A 12,400-nucleotide genomic window follows, 5' to 3' on the forward strand; every position below is an offset into this window, starting at 1 on the left:
TTAATTTACGTCGACGTGAACGGTCATCACGTCGACGGGACTTCGGCCCATCCGGAAGGGAGAATATCGACAGGCTGAAAATCGGCTGCCTTGCGCAGACCCGTGCCATTCTCCGACAGCAGCGGCGACATTAACGCCCCGCCGACTTTTCTCCCTTCGGAGACTTCGGCAACCGCAGGGGGCGGGATTCATGGCGGCCAACGGCCATTCTCCGACCCTCTGGGGGGTCGGAGAATGACGCCCCTGGTTTCACTCACAACAAGTGTCCGCCGACCATCCGATGATCATTATTCTCCCTCCTAAATCTCTTCTTTTCCTCCTTGCAGGAGAAGAGAGCACAGAACAGCAAGGAGAGACAGGGAACCAGATGTGACCCTCCATAGATCTTGCACATCACATCAGCAGAGGATGAGGCAGTGTTTTAGCTTGCCTAACTGTTGGAGGTAGGAGATAAGAGCTAACCCAGCTACGCGGAGACAGAATTAAATCTGACAACCACATGGTAAACAGCACCCAATTGTGTTCACTGGATGGTAACAGCGAGTGAAATATGATTATGTGCTGAATGTTAAATTCCAATATTTTTGATAACTCTTAAAATGTTTATCTTTCAGTGCCCACTCATGTACGTCCTTTTGCTCATTCAGGATGTTCACATATTCATTGGGAGGTGGTCGAGGTTGCCTTTGCTGACTTCTCAGAGGAGTTTATCCCTGTTAAGGTGCTCTGTCATAGATTATCATAGAATTTACAGTGCAGAAGGAGACCATTCGGCCCATCAAGTCTGCACCGGCTCTTGGAAAGAGCACCCTACCTAAGGTCAACACCTCCACCCTATCCCCATAATCCAGTAACCCCACCCACCACTAAGGGCAATTTTTGGACACTAAGGGCAATTTATCATGGCCAATCCACCTTACCTGCACATCTTTGGACAGTGGGAGGAAACCGGAGCACCCGGAGGAAACTCACGCACACACAGACAGTGACCCAAGCCGGAATCGAACCTTGGACCCTGGAGCTGTGAAGCAATTGTGCTATCCACAATGCTACCGTGCTGCCCTGTCACAGAACTTATGCAGACCACGAGCCACATACTGGCACTTCAGTGTCAGCAGTTGGGTTTTAACGTGGTGACTCGTACTTACAGGTGGTGGAGTCAGGGTTAGCAGCACAGAATTTGTATTGAAAAGGATAGGATACTTGAAGCTCTACTCAGCTGGATGCAAATTCTCCATCCTGGATGCTGTGGACTTATTAAGGTACTTATTAAGTAGCGATTGAAAAAGTGCAAAGTATTGGCAGGCATTCCAAGCGCACTGTGAATGATTGCACAGAGTTCGGAGGAGTCTGCTTCGTGTACGAGTGGCATAATGTTTCAGGCCTTTGTGTGAGTAGCATATTCCATGGGTAGAATGGCCACATGCGTGGAGCACCAAATGTGGCAATCAAACACATGCGTCATGCCGTCACCAATGGTTACACATCCTGGACTGAACTTAATGGTCACGGTGGTAGCCCCATCCACCAGACGGCAGGTCAGTGGCAACCCCATTGTTAGGGTTAGTGACCTGTGAAAAGTTGTGAAAGTGATGTTTGGTTATTTGTAGGACATCTTTGTATTAGTGGCATGGGAGATGGCTGGCAATAGAGCAGGGGGTGGGGGTGGGGGGTAGGCACGGGGTAGGTTCAAAAACTGGATTTTGCATGTGGTTTTTAGAGAGGTTCACTGCTAGAACCTTGCAAATTATTTCCTTATGAACACATTTAGGTGATCTGGGCGTGCCTTAAGTGCCCTCTCGGAGCAGCCAATGATACTTGCAGATGCGGGAAGTCAATCAGAGCTGCGAACCCGCTCATTGTGATTGTCCTCCTCGTATTTGACACAACTGTCCACCCTGGGAAACAAACCATTAGTCACCTGTCTTGAATATTTATGTCCCCGACTACAAGATCCTGAAAATGGCTCTGAAATAGCCCTGGAAGGATCCAGAAGAAGAAAAAAAGTCGAGGATGATGATAAATCTGGCAACCACTGGTAAAATGAGACCGTCAGGTGCAGTTGGCAGCAGGCTGCCACCACCTGACGTAACGCTTGGAGACTCCGCAGACACTAAAACAAAAGTGAAAAATACTGTGAAAGCTGCAGGTTGGAAATCAAAATAGAAAGTTCTGGAAAAGCTCAGCAGATCTGGCAGGAAACAGCTCCTGTGAGCTGCAGCACTCTGCTGCTCCACTCTGTCTTGTGTAGAACTACAGGTCTGTGATCAATCAACAAGGTTTTTTTTGCTACTGCTGTTTGCTTTGCAAAACAATATTAATAATAAAGGTGGACCCGAAGAAGGATAAAATGGCGGCGAGCGGAGACCAGGCAGTGTGGAGGCAGTGGGCGGAGGAGCAACAGGAGGGTATCCAGCGCTGCCTCAGAGAGATTAAAACGGACCTGCTAGAGCCGATGAAGGCTTCTATTGATAAGCTGCTGGAGACACAGACGGCCCAGGGGGTGGTGATCCGAGAGGCTCAACAAAAGATCTCTGACAATGAGGACGAGATCTTAGGCCTGGCGGTAAAGGTGGAGGCGCACGAGGTGCTCCACAAGAAATGGCAGGAGCGGTTCGAGGAGATGGCGAATCGGTCGAGGCGGAAGAATCTGCGGATTCTGGGCCTGCCAGAGGGGCTGGAGGGACCGGACGTGAGGGCCTACGTGGTCACCATGTGAACTCGCTGATGGGAGCGGGGACCTTCCAGGGGCCCCTGGAGCTGGAAGGGGCCCATAGGGTGCTGGCGAGGAGGCCCAAGGCTAACGAGCCTCCGCGGGTGGTGCTGGTGCGGTTCCATTGATTCGGTCGATCGGGAGTGTGTGCTCAGGTGGGCCAAGAAGGAGAGGAGCAGCAGGTGGGAGAACGCGGAGGTTCGGATATATCAGGACTGGAGTGCGGAGGTGGCGAAGAGGAAGGCCGGGTACAATCGAGCGAAGGCGGTGCTGCACAGGAAGGGGGTGAAGTTTGGCATGTTGCAGCCGGCGCGACTGTGGGTTACCTACAAGGACCGACACCATTATTTTGAGTCTCCGGAGGAGGCGTGGGCCCTTGTTCAGGCCGAGAAGCAGGACACAGACTGAGGGTTGGGATGGGCGATTGGGGGACTGCGGTGGATATGTTATGCCTATTTTTTGTTCGGGGCGGGGGGGGGCCTGTGCATTGTCTCTGTGTTTTTCTCTTTCGGGTTGGGGAGGGGTGGATGGGGCGGGTTGGGCACTGTTTTGGTTGGTGGCGGGGCCTGGTAGGAGAGCGCGGGCTTTTTTCCCGCGCCGAAGACTGGGGGGAGTGGGGGCCGGGGCGGGGGAAGCGAGGATTGTTTCCCACGCTTGGAACGGAGGGGGGGAGTGGGAAAGCCTGTGGATGGGGAGCGGGAGAGGAGGGTGTGCCACACAATGGGAGGAGTCGAAGGGGAGCGGGACTGGCTGGGGTCAGCAGGAGTCAGCTGACTTGCGGAAGTGCAATGGGGGGGAGTAAACCAGCTAGGATGGGTCCTAGCCGGGGCGGGGGAGTGCCGGGGGGCGGGGGGGGGGGATGAGTTGCTGCTGCTAAGGTCAAGGAGGAGCTGGAGTGAGTGGGGAGGGGGGGGGGGGGGGTCGAGACAGGGATATGCCGCTGTGAGGAAGTGGCCGGGTGTGGGGTGCGGGGCGCGTGGCTGGCCGAGGAGGGGTCATGGCTAGTTGGCGGGGGGAGGGGGGCGGGTAGCCCCCTGATCCGGCTGATAACCTGGAATGTAAGGGGACTGAATGGGCCGGGTTAAGCGGGCCCGCGTGTTCGTGCTCCTGAAGGGGCTCAAGGCGGATGTGGTTATGCTCCAGGAGACACACCTGAAGTGGCAGACCAGGTAAGACTGAAGAAAGCGTGGGTAGGTCAGGTGTTTCACTCGGGGCTAGATGCCAAAAATCGAGGGGTGGCGATCTTGGTGGGAAAGAAGGTATCATTCGAGGCGTCGAGCATTGGTGGCAGATAATGGCGGTAGATACATAATGGTAAGTGGTAAGTTGCAGGGAGAGAGGGTGGTACTGGTCAATGTGTATGCTCCGAACTGGGACGATGCGGGTTTTTGCGGCGTATGTTGGGTCGGATCCCAGACTTGGAAGTGGGGGGCCTGATAATGGGGGGAGACTTTAACACGGTGTTGGATCCGGCACTGGATCGCTCCAGGTCTAGGACGGGTAGGAAGCCGGCGGCGGCTAGAGTGTTGAGGGGATTTATGGACCGAATGGGAGGGGTGGACCCTTGGAGATCTGCAAGGCCGGGGGCGAGGGAATTTTCATTCTTCTCACATGTCCATAAGGCTTATTCTCGAATCGACTTTTTCATTTTGAGTAGGGTGCTGATAGCGAGAGTAGAGGATACCGAGTATTCGGCAATAGCCATTTCGGAACACGCCCCGCATTGGGTGGACTTGGAGATGTGGAGGAGAGGGACCAGCACCCGCTGTGGCGCTTGGAGGTGCGGCTGTTGGTGGACGAGGAGGTGAGCGAGCGGGTCTGAGGAAGTATAGAGAGGTACTTGGAGACCAACGACAACGGGGAGGTCCGAATGGGGATGGTATGGGAGGCAACTGAAGGCGGGTGGTGAGGGGAGAGGCTGATCTCCATTAGGGCCCACAAGGAGCGGAAGGAGCGGGGGGAGAGGGAGAGGCTGGTGGGGGAGATGGGTGAGGGTAGACAGGAGGTATGCGGAAGAGCCTGAGGAAGGATTGTTGAGAAAGAGCGCAGCCTCCAGGCCGAATTCGACCACCAGGAAGGCGGAGGTGCAGTGGAGGAAGGCCCAGGGGGCGGTCTACGAGTATGGGGGAAAAGGCAAGCCTGTTGCTGGCACATCAGCTTTGGAAGCGGGACGCAGCTAGGGGGATCGGGGGAGGTTAAGGGACAGGGGAGGGAGCGTGGTGCGGAGTGGGGTTGGCATCAATGGGGTCTTCAAGGACTTCTACGAGGAATTGTACCGATCCAAGCCCCCACGGGAGGAGGGAGGGATGGGCCGTTTCCTGGACCAATTGAGGTTTCCAAAGGTCGAAGAGGGACTGGTGGGCGGGACTGGGGGCCCCGATTGGGCTGGAGGAGCTGATCAAAGGGATAGGAAGCATGCAGGCGGGGAAGGCACCGGGGGCCGGACGGTTTCCCGGTCGAGTTCTATAAAAAATATATGGACCTGTTGGGCCCGCTGTTAGTTTGGACCTTTAATGAGGCAAGGGAGGGGGGAGCTTTAACCCCGACGATGTCCCGGGCACTGATCTCCTTGATCCTGAAGCGGGATAAGGATCCCCTGCAATGTGGGTACAGACCGATTTCCTTGCTAAATGTAGATGCCAAGGTGCTGGCGAAGATCTTAGCCACGAGGATTGAGGATTGTGTGCCGCAGATCAACCATGAAGACCAGGCGGGGTTTGTGAAGGGGAGACAATTGAACACGAATGTGCGGAGGCTTTTGAACGTTATCATGATGCCGGTGAGGGAGGGGGAGGCGGAGATAGTGGTAGCGATGGACGTTGAGAAAGCCTTCGATAGGGTAGAGTGGGGGTACCTGTGGGAGGTGCAGAAGAGGTTCGGGTTTGGGGAGGGGTTTGTCAGGTGGGTTAGGCTGTTGTATGAGGTCCCGATGGCGAGTGTGGCCACAAATAGGAGGGAGGTCCGAGTACTTTCGGTTGCACGAGGGACGAGGACAGGGGTGTCCCCTGTCCCCCCTGCTCTTCGCACTGGCGATTGAACCCCTGGCTATGGCACTGAGAGAGTCGAGGAACTGGAAGGGGGTTGGTGCGGGGTGGGGAGGAGCATAGGGTGTCGCTTTATGCAGGACGACCTGCTGCTGTATGTGGCGGACCCGGTGGGAGGAATGCCAGAGGTAATGAAGATCCTTAGGGAATTCGGGGACTTTTCGGGGTACAAGCTCATATGGGGAAGAGCGAGCTGTTCGTAGTTCAGCTAGGGGACCAGGAGAGGGGGATTGGCGAGCTCCCACTAAAAAGGGCGGAGAGGAGCTTCAGATATTTGGGGTCCAGGTGGCCAGGAGCTGGGGGCCCTGCATAGGCTTAACTTTACAAGGCTGGTGGAGCAAATGGAGGAGGAGTTCAAGAGGTGGGACGCGTTGCCGCTGTCCCTGGCGGGTAGGGTGCAGTCAATCAAAATGACGGTGCTCCCAAGGTTTTTGTTCCTGTTCCAGTGCCTCCCCGTGTTTATCCCGAAGGCTTTTTTCAGGCGGGTTAACAGGAGTATAATGGGGTTTGTGTGGGCGCAAGGGGACTCCGAGGGTGAGAAGGGTGTTCCTGGAGCGGAGTAGAGATAGGGGGGGGCTGGCGCCTGCCCAACCTCTGTGGGTACTACTGGGGCCGCCAATGCGACGATGGTGCGCAAGTGGGTGATGGAGGGGGCTGCATGGAAGAGGCTGGAGACGGCGTCCTGTGTGGGTACGAGTCTGGGGGCGCTGGCAACTCTGCCGCTCTCTCCAAGGAGGTATACCACGAGCCCGATGGTGGTGGCGGCCCTCACAATTTGGGGGGCAGTGGAGGCGGCATAGGGGGGAAGTTGGGGCCTCGGCGTGGACCCCATTACGGGGGAACCACCGGTTCGCCCCAGGAAGAACAGGTGGAGGGTTTTCGGGGTGGCACAGGGCAGGGATACAAACGTTGGGAGACCTGTTTGTGGACGGGAAGTTCGCGAGCTTGGGTGAGCTGGAGGAGAAGTACGGGCTCCCCCCGGGGAACACCTTCAGGTACTTACAGGTAAGGGCGTTTGACAGACGGCAGGTGGTGGAATTCCCATGGCTACGGCCACACACAGTACAGGACAGGGTGCTCTCGGGGGGATGGGTGGGAGTGGGGAAGATCTCGGAAACTTACCAAGTGATGCAGGAGGAGGAGGAGGCCTCGGTGGTGGAGTTGTAAGGTAAGTGGGAGGAGGAGTTGGGAGAGGAGATCGAGGAGGGGACGTGGGCAGGTGCCCTAGGGAGGATGAACTCTTCCTCTTCGTGCGCGAGGCTCAGCCTCATACAGTTTAAGGTGCTGCACAGGGCACACATGTCCGGGACAAGGATGAGCCGTTTTTTGGGGGGGTGAGGACAGGTGTGTTAGGTGCTCAGTGAGCCCAGCAAATCACACCCATATGTTCTGGCATGCCCAGCGCTGGAGGAATTTTGGAAGGGCATAGCGAGGACAGTATCGAGGGTGGTAGGATCCAGGGTCAAACTGGGCTAGGGCTCGCAATATTTGGGGTGGCAGATGAACCGGGAGTGCAGGAGGCGAAAGAGGCCGGAATTCTGGCCTTTGCGTCCTGGTAGCCGGGCAAAGGATTCTCCTTCAGTGGAAAGATGCGAGGCCCCCAAGCGTGGAATCCTGGATCAGCGCTATGGCAGGGTTCATTAAATTGGAGAGGGTGAAATTCGCCTTGAGAGGGTCGGTGCAAGGGTTCTTTAGGCGGTGGCAACCGTTCTTAGACTTCTGCAGAACGATAGACATTGGTCAATGGCAGCAGCAGCTCGGAGGGGGGGGGGGGGGGGGGGGGGGGGGGGGGCGGTGTTACTTTATTTTTGTTTATGTTATTTACACTGGAGGGGTCTGAGGGGGGTGTATACACCTGTTGTGTTAAGTCGGGGTGTTAATGTTAATTTATTATTTATGTACGTGGGGGGAGGGGTTTGGGGGGGTTGCTTTTTTTTAGATTGTGTTTTGTACTTAACCCTGTTGGGTTCTTTTTTCTTTCTCATTTTGTTACTGATATTTTATGAAAACCTTTAAAAAAAATTTTTTTTTGTTTTAAATGGTTGGAAGGTCTTAGACAGCGACCTTTCCCCAATATCATTGTACTTTCTGTGATGACTATTTTGGAATGTTTGTATGCTCTTTTTATTGTATTGAAATACCTCAGAATGCAACATAATCTTTGTAAAAGATTTGTATATCATGGTGTGTTCTGAAGTGTTTTGTGGTGTTCTTTTAGACATTTTATGAATAAATAATATTTTTGCAAAATAAAAAGTGGTGGACCCTCTGCATCAATGCTGTGCTGGTGCTTGTTCTCCTCTTGGAGTTGCTGTCCCTGCACAGGCCGCATTTCTTAGGTGTTTGAAAGCAGAAAATCAAAAAGGAAGGGGGATGGGGTGGAAGCTTGATAGCAGGATGATAGTGAACTGAGAGTTGAGAAGGGGTATAAGGCATGAACGTACCTGAATCCTGAATTTTCTCAGTGATGCTTGCAATAGGTTCTATTGCAGCCAGTTTTGTGATGCAGAAACCAACTCCTCAGCATGGCACATGTGTCCTTATCCTCCTGTGGCAGCATGCCCCTTTAAGCGGACGGATTCTCAGAGGGTCATGTGACCAATCGGGCCAGAGTGTGCATATCCTGTGGCTGAACATAGGTTTACTGTTAGTTAGGAGTTTGAAGTCACGTTCCTTGGCCTTACAATTGGACATGGACAAATGGTCCCATGGGATATGAAAACAAAAGTTATTGGGGAGTTTCCAATACCCTCGACACAAAGGGAAATAATCGCATGAGTGGTTTTTACCGTAAATTTGTGCCGCATTTTAGCAGTGTGTTTGCTCCACTGACGGACTTGCTGAAGAAGCACAGCAAATGTCAATGGACGGTGGAGTGTGAGCAAGCATTTGACGGCTTGAAGGCTGTGTTAACCACTGCTCTGTGTTGGCCACCCCAAATTACACAAAACCATTCAAGGTGGCAACGATGCGAGTGAGGTGGGCGTAGGTGCTGTGCTCTTGCAAGAAGACGACAAAGGAATAGAGCGGCCTATTGGGTATTTTTCCAAAAAATAAAATGATCATCAGAGGAAGTATTCAACAATTGAAAAGGAGACTTTGAGCTTGGTGCTGGCTTTGCAACACTTTAGAATTATGCTATCAGCAATTCATCTGAAACAATTGTGTATACTGATCATAATCCATTGACCTTTTTGAAGAAATTCAAGAATAAAAAATGTCAGACTGTTTTGATTAAGTTTATTGTTACAGCCATTTAATTTAAAACATATGCATGTGCCAGGACTAGAAAACGTGATAGCCGATGCTTTGTCATGAATGTGGTGCAGGTTCGATGGTGGAAAACAAAGAACTAAAATGGACTGTATTATTGTACATGTTTACCTGTTTTGATGTTTTAAAATGTATGAATATTTCTTGCAAAGGTTGATTTCCAGAAGGGTTTAAACCTGTTGATGAGACGGGATCAGAATCTCCGGGAAAGCCAGTCTCATTCAAGTGAGAATGCAGACTGCTGGGTCACGCCTTTTAAAAGGGGTTTTTGGTGTATGGGATTTTGTTTTTGAATTGGAACAGTTAAGGGGGAATTCATTGGAACAGTTAAGGGGGAATCCATCAAGTGTTATACCCAGATTACTGTAGCTGTGTGGTGTCTTTACGTAATTGATAAGAATTCTTGCTGTTTGTTTATATAAATGTTAACTAAGTTCTTAGAATAAAAGCTTATTATGATTGAAGTGTCTTGGAAGACTGTTGAATTGCACCTGAAGGGGGGGCTCTTGTGCTCATCCTAGTCAAATTCAACATAAAGGTTGTAGGTCAGATGGACTTCATAATATCCTTTGGAGTTTCTAAGCCCTGGCCCATAACAATAAGACCAATTATCTCCCTGATGGGTCATTGACAGGGCAGCCTCAGACATGTCCTCGCAGTTTGTCTGTGTTCAAACTGGACCAAGTTTGAATTCCATCAAGCTGTCCTGGAACTGACTGATTTGATTTAAAATGTCCAATTTTAAATTTAAAGAGTCCAATTTTATATTGGGCCCAGATTTCAGGCCACTGTCCATTTTACCACACCCTCAACCTCAATCACCAAGAAGGACAAGGGTGGCAGGTGCATGGGAACACCAACCCCTGCAAGTTCCCCTTCAAATCACAGAGTATGGAGATACGTTGCTGCCTCACAATCTTGGAGCTCATCCCAGCAGCACAATGGGGTGTACCTGCACAATATCGACTGCAGTAGTTGAAGTAAGCAGCCCACCAAGGCCACAAGGCCAACTAAGGATAGTCAATAGATGCTGACCCTCCAGCAATGCTGACATTCTAAGAACAAATTTAAAAAACTAAATAAACCTTTGCTGTAAATACAGGACAGTAAGTACAAATAAGATTGCATTTTCAAAGTACTTTGAGCTAAGCAGCAATGTGTGACATTTTTGGATGTGGGCGTTGTAATTCATTATGTGTTTCCATCAATTACAGTGGAAATAGAAATAGTGTAAAGTTGGTGCTGCCTCCTCATTTTCATGATTGTAGCCTCGGGCCACACTGTTGGCAACCTCTGCACTTAACACAGAGATGAGCAGCATGTCATGGTTCTGTGACAGGAGCAGGAGACATTCAAGGTAACCAGGGAGTTCAGTCTTGAGAACATCTCAGCGCTGCCACAAGATTTCAATAGTCTATTGTGAGTGGGCAAAGTCAGTGAATATATCATCACCCAGCATCTCCTACCCACTGCTCCAGCAGCCTCTCAAGCTGTTCATAGCACCATGTCACAGCCTAAAAATCAGTTTAAAGTTGGGTGCATGAATCCTGAATAAACATACATAGAATAATCAGAATGATCTAACATTTGGGTAGTAAATCACAAATGAACATAATTACATAACCAAAAGGCTGCAGAGATAATTCAGTGCATCACCATAAAGGAGTATCAATGAATATTGGGCATTAACTATAGTAGCAACGAGACTCAGCCTATCAAATTAATTTGATTAATTTATACAACTTTGACTGGCTGGTCTATTAAATAGTTTACACTCGCGTCTGATGAATACTGTTCCGAGCTTATACAGCCCTAACTTCATGAACATTGCAGTTGAGTCAATCTCCTTTCTTAATATAATCTTTATCTTTATTAGTGTCACAAGTAGGCTTACATTAACTCTGCAATGAAGTTACTGTGAAAAGCCCCTAGTCGCCACACTCTGGCGCGGTACGTTGAGGGAGAATTCAGAATGTCCAATTCACCTAACAGCACGTCTTTCGGGACTTGTGGGAGGAAATTGGAGTACCCAAAGTAAACCCACGCAGACACAGGGAGAACGTGGAGATTCCACACAGACAGTGACCCAAGCCAGGAATCGAATCTGGGACCCTGGTGCTGTGAAGCAACAGTGCTAACCACTGTGCTACCACACTTCCTGCCATTCATCCGTCTGTCTGTCCTTAGGCTTCTGCAGTCTTGAGTTGATGAACCCCTTTGTTGCAGTGTTATCTGATTCCACTATCTCTGACTGAAGCCGGTTTACACATAATGCCATCCGAGCTGGGTTCATTCCAACCTCTCGCTGATCTTGTATTCTTGGAAACTTAGTTGACATAGTCACTGTCTGCAACTAGTTAGAACAGCCTAACAGTTCTGAGTACTGGTGCAAGTGATGATTCAACTTGGGGAGAGCAGCCAGAGCCACATCCATGGCACCATGGGTGGCTCAACAGTACAGCAGGAAGATTGGAAAACAGCCAATAGGGGATTCTATAGTTGTAATAATCTTTATTATTGTCACAAGTAGGCTTACATTAACACTGCAGTGAAGTCACTGTGAAAATCCCCTCGTCGCCACAACCCGACTCCTGTTCAGAATGTCCAATTCGCCTAACCGGAGCACCCGGAGGAAACCCATGCAGACACGGGGAGAACGTGCAGACTCCGTACAGACAGTGGCCCAAATGGGAATCGAACCCGGGACCCTGGTGCTGTGAAACAACAGTGCTAAGCATTGTTCTAACAGATGAATGTTTTTGTAGTGCAGACATAAATTCACATGGTATGGTGTTTCCCTGCTGCCAGGGTCAAGGGTGCCACTGAGTGACTACAGAGTATTCTGAACGGGGATGGTGAACAGCAAGAAATCATGGAATAGGTATCGGTACCAATCACATAGGCAGAGCAAAATATGACACCCAGCAGGCGGATTTTAGGGAGCAAAGAAAGAAACTAGCAAGCAGGATCTCAAAGACAGTAATTTCTGGATTACTACCAGTGGCACACACACTGTTCTTGCAAAGTGTTTAAACTAACTTGACAGGAGATGGGAATCAGGATGTGGCATTAGGGATGATACACAAGGTGCACGAAGGATAGGAAGAAGCAGATATGCCTCAGTAAGAAATAGTAAGAAATTAGTTAGGGTCAGACTAAGAAGTAATGCAATAAGATCTAAATTAAGTTTACAGTGCATGTGTGTGAAGGCATAAAGTATGATAGATAAGGGTGGTAATGGTGGCACAGTGGTTAGCACTGCTGCCTCACAGTGCCAGGGACCCGGGTTCAATTCTAGTCTTGGGTCACTGCCTGTATGGTGTTTGCACTTTCTCCCTGTGTCTGCGTCAGTTTCCTCCGGGTGCTCTGG

General features: G+C 50.7%; 1 pseudogene; it reads left to right on the plus strand.

Moving 5' to 3' along the window:
• LOC140391325 (interleukin-1 receptor type 1-like) overlaps positions 1–10,264 on the plus strand; it is a 125,648-nt pseudogene extending 115,384 nt beyond the window's left edge.
• The last annotated feature ends 2,136 nt before the right edge of the window (positions 10,265–12,400 follow it).

Source organism: Scyliorhinus torazame, chromosome 15 (genome assembly GCF_047496885.1).
Source record: "Scyliorhinus torazame isolate Kashiwa2021f chromosome 15, sScyTor2.1, whole genome shotgun sequence".
NCBI lineage: Eukaryota > Metazoa > Chordata > Chondrichthyes > Carcharhiniformes > Scyliorhinidae > Scyliorhinus > Scyliorhinus torazame.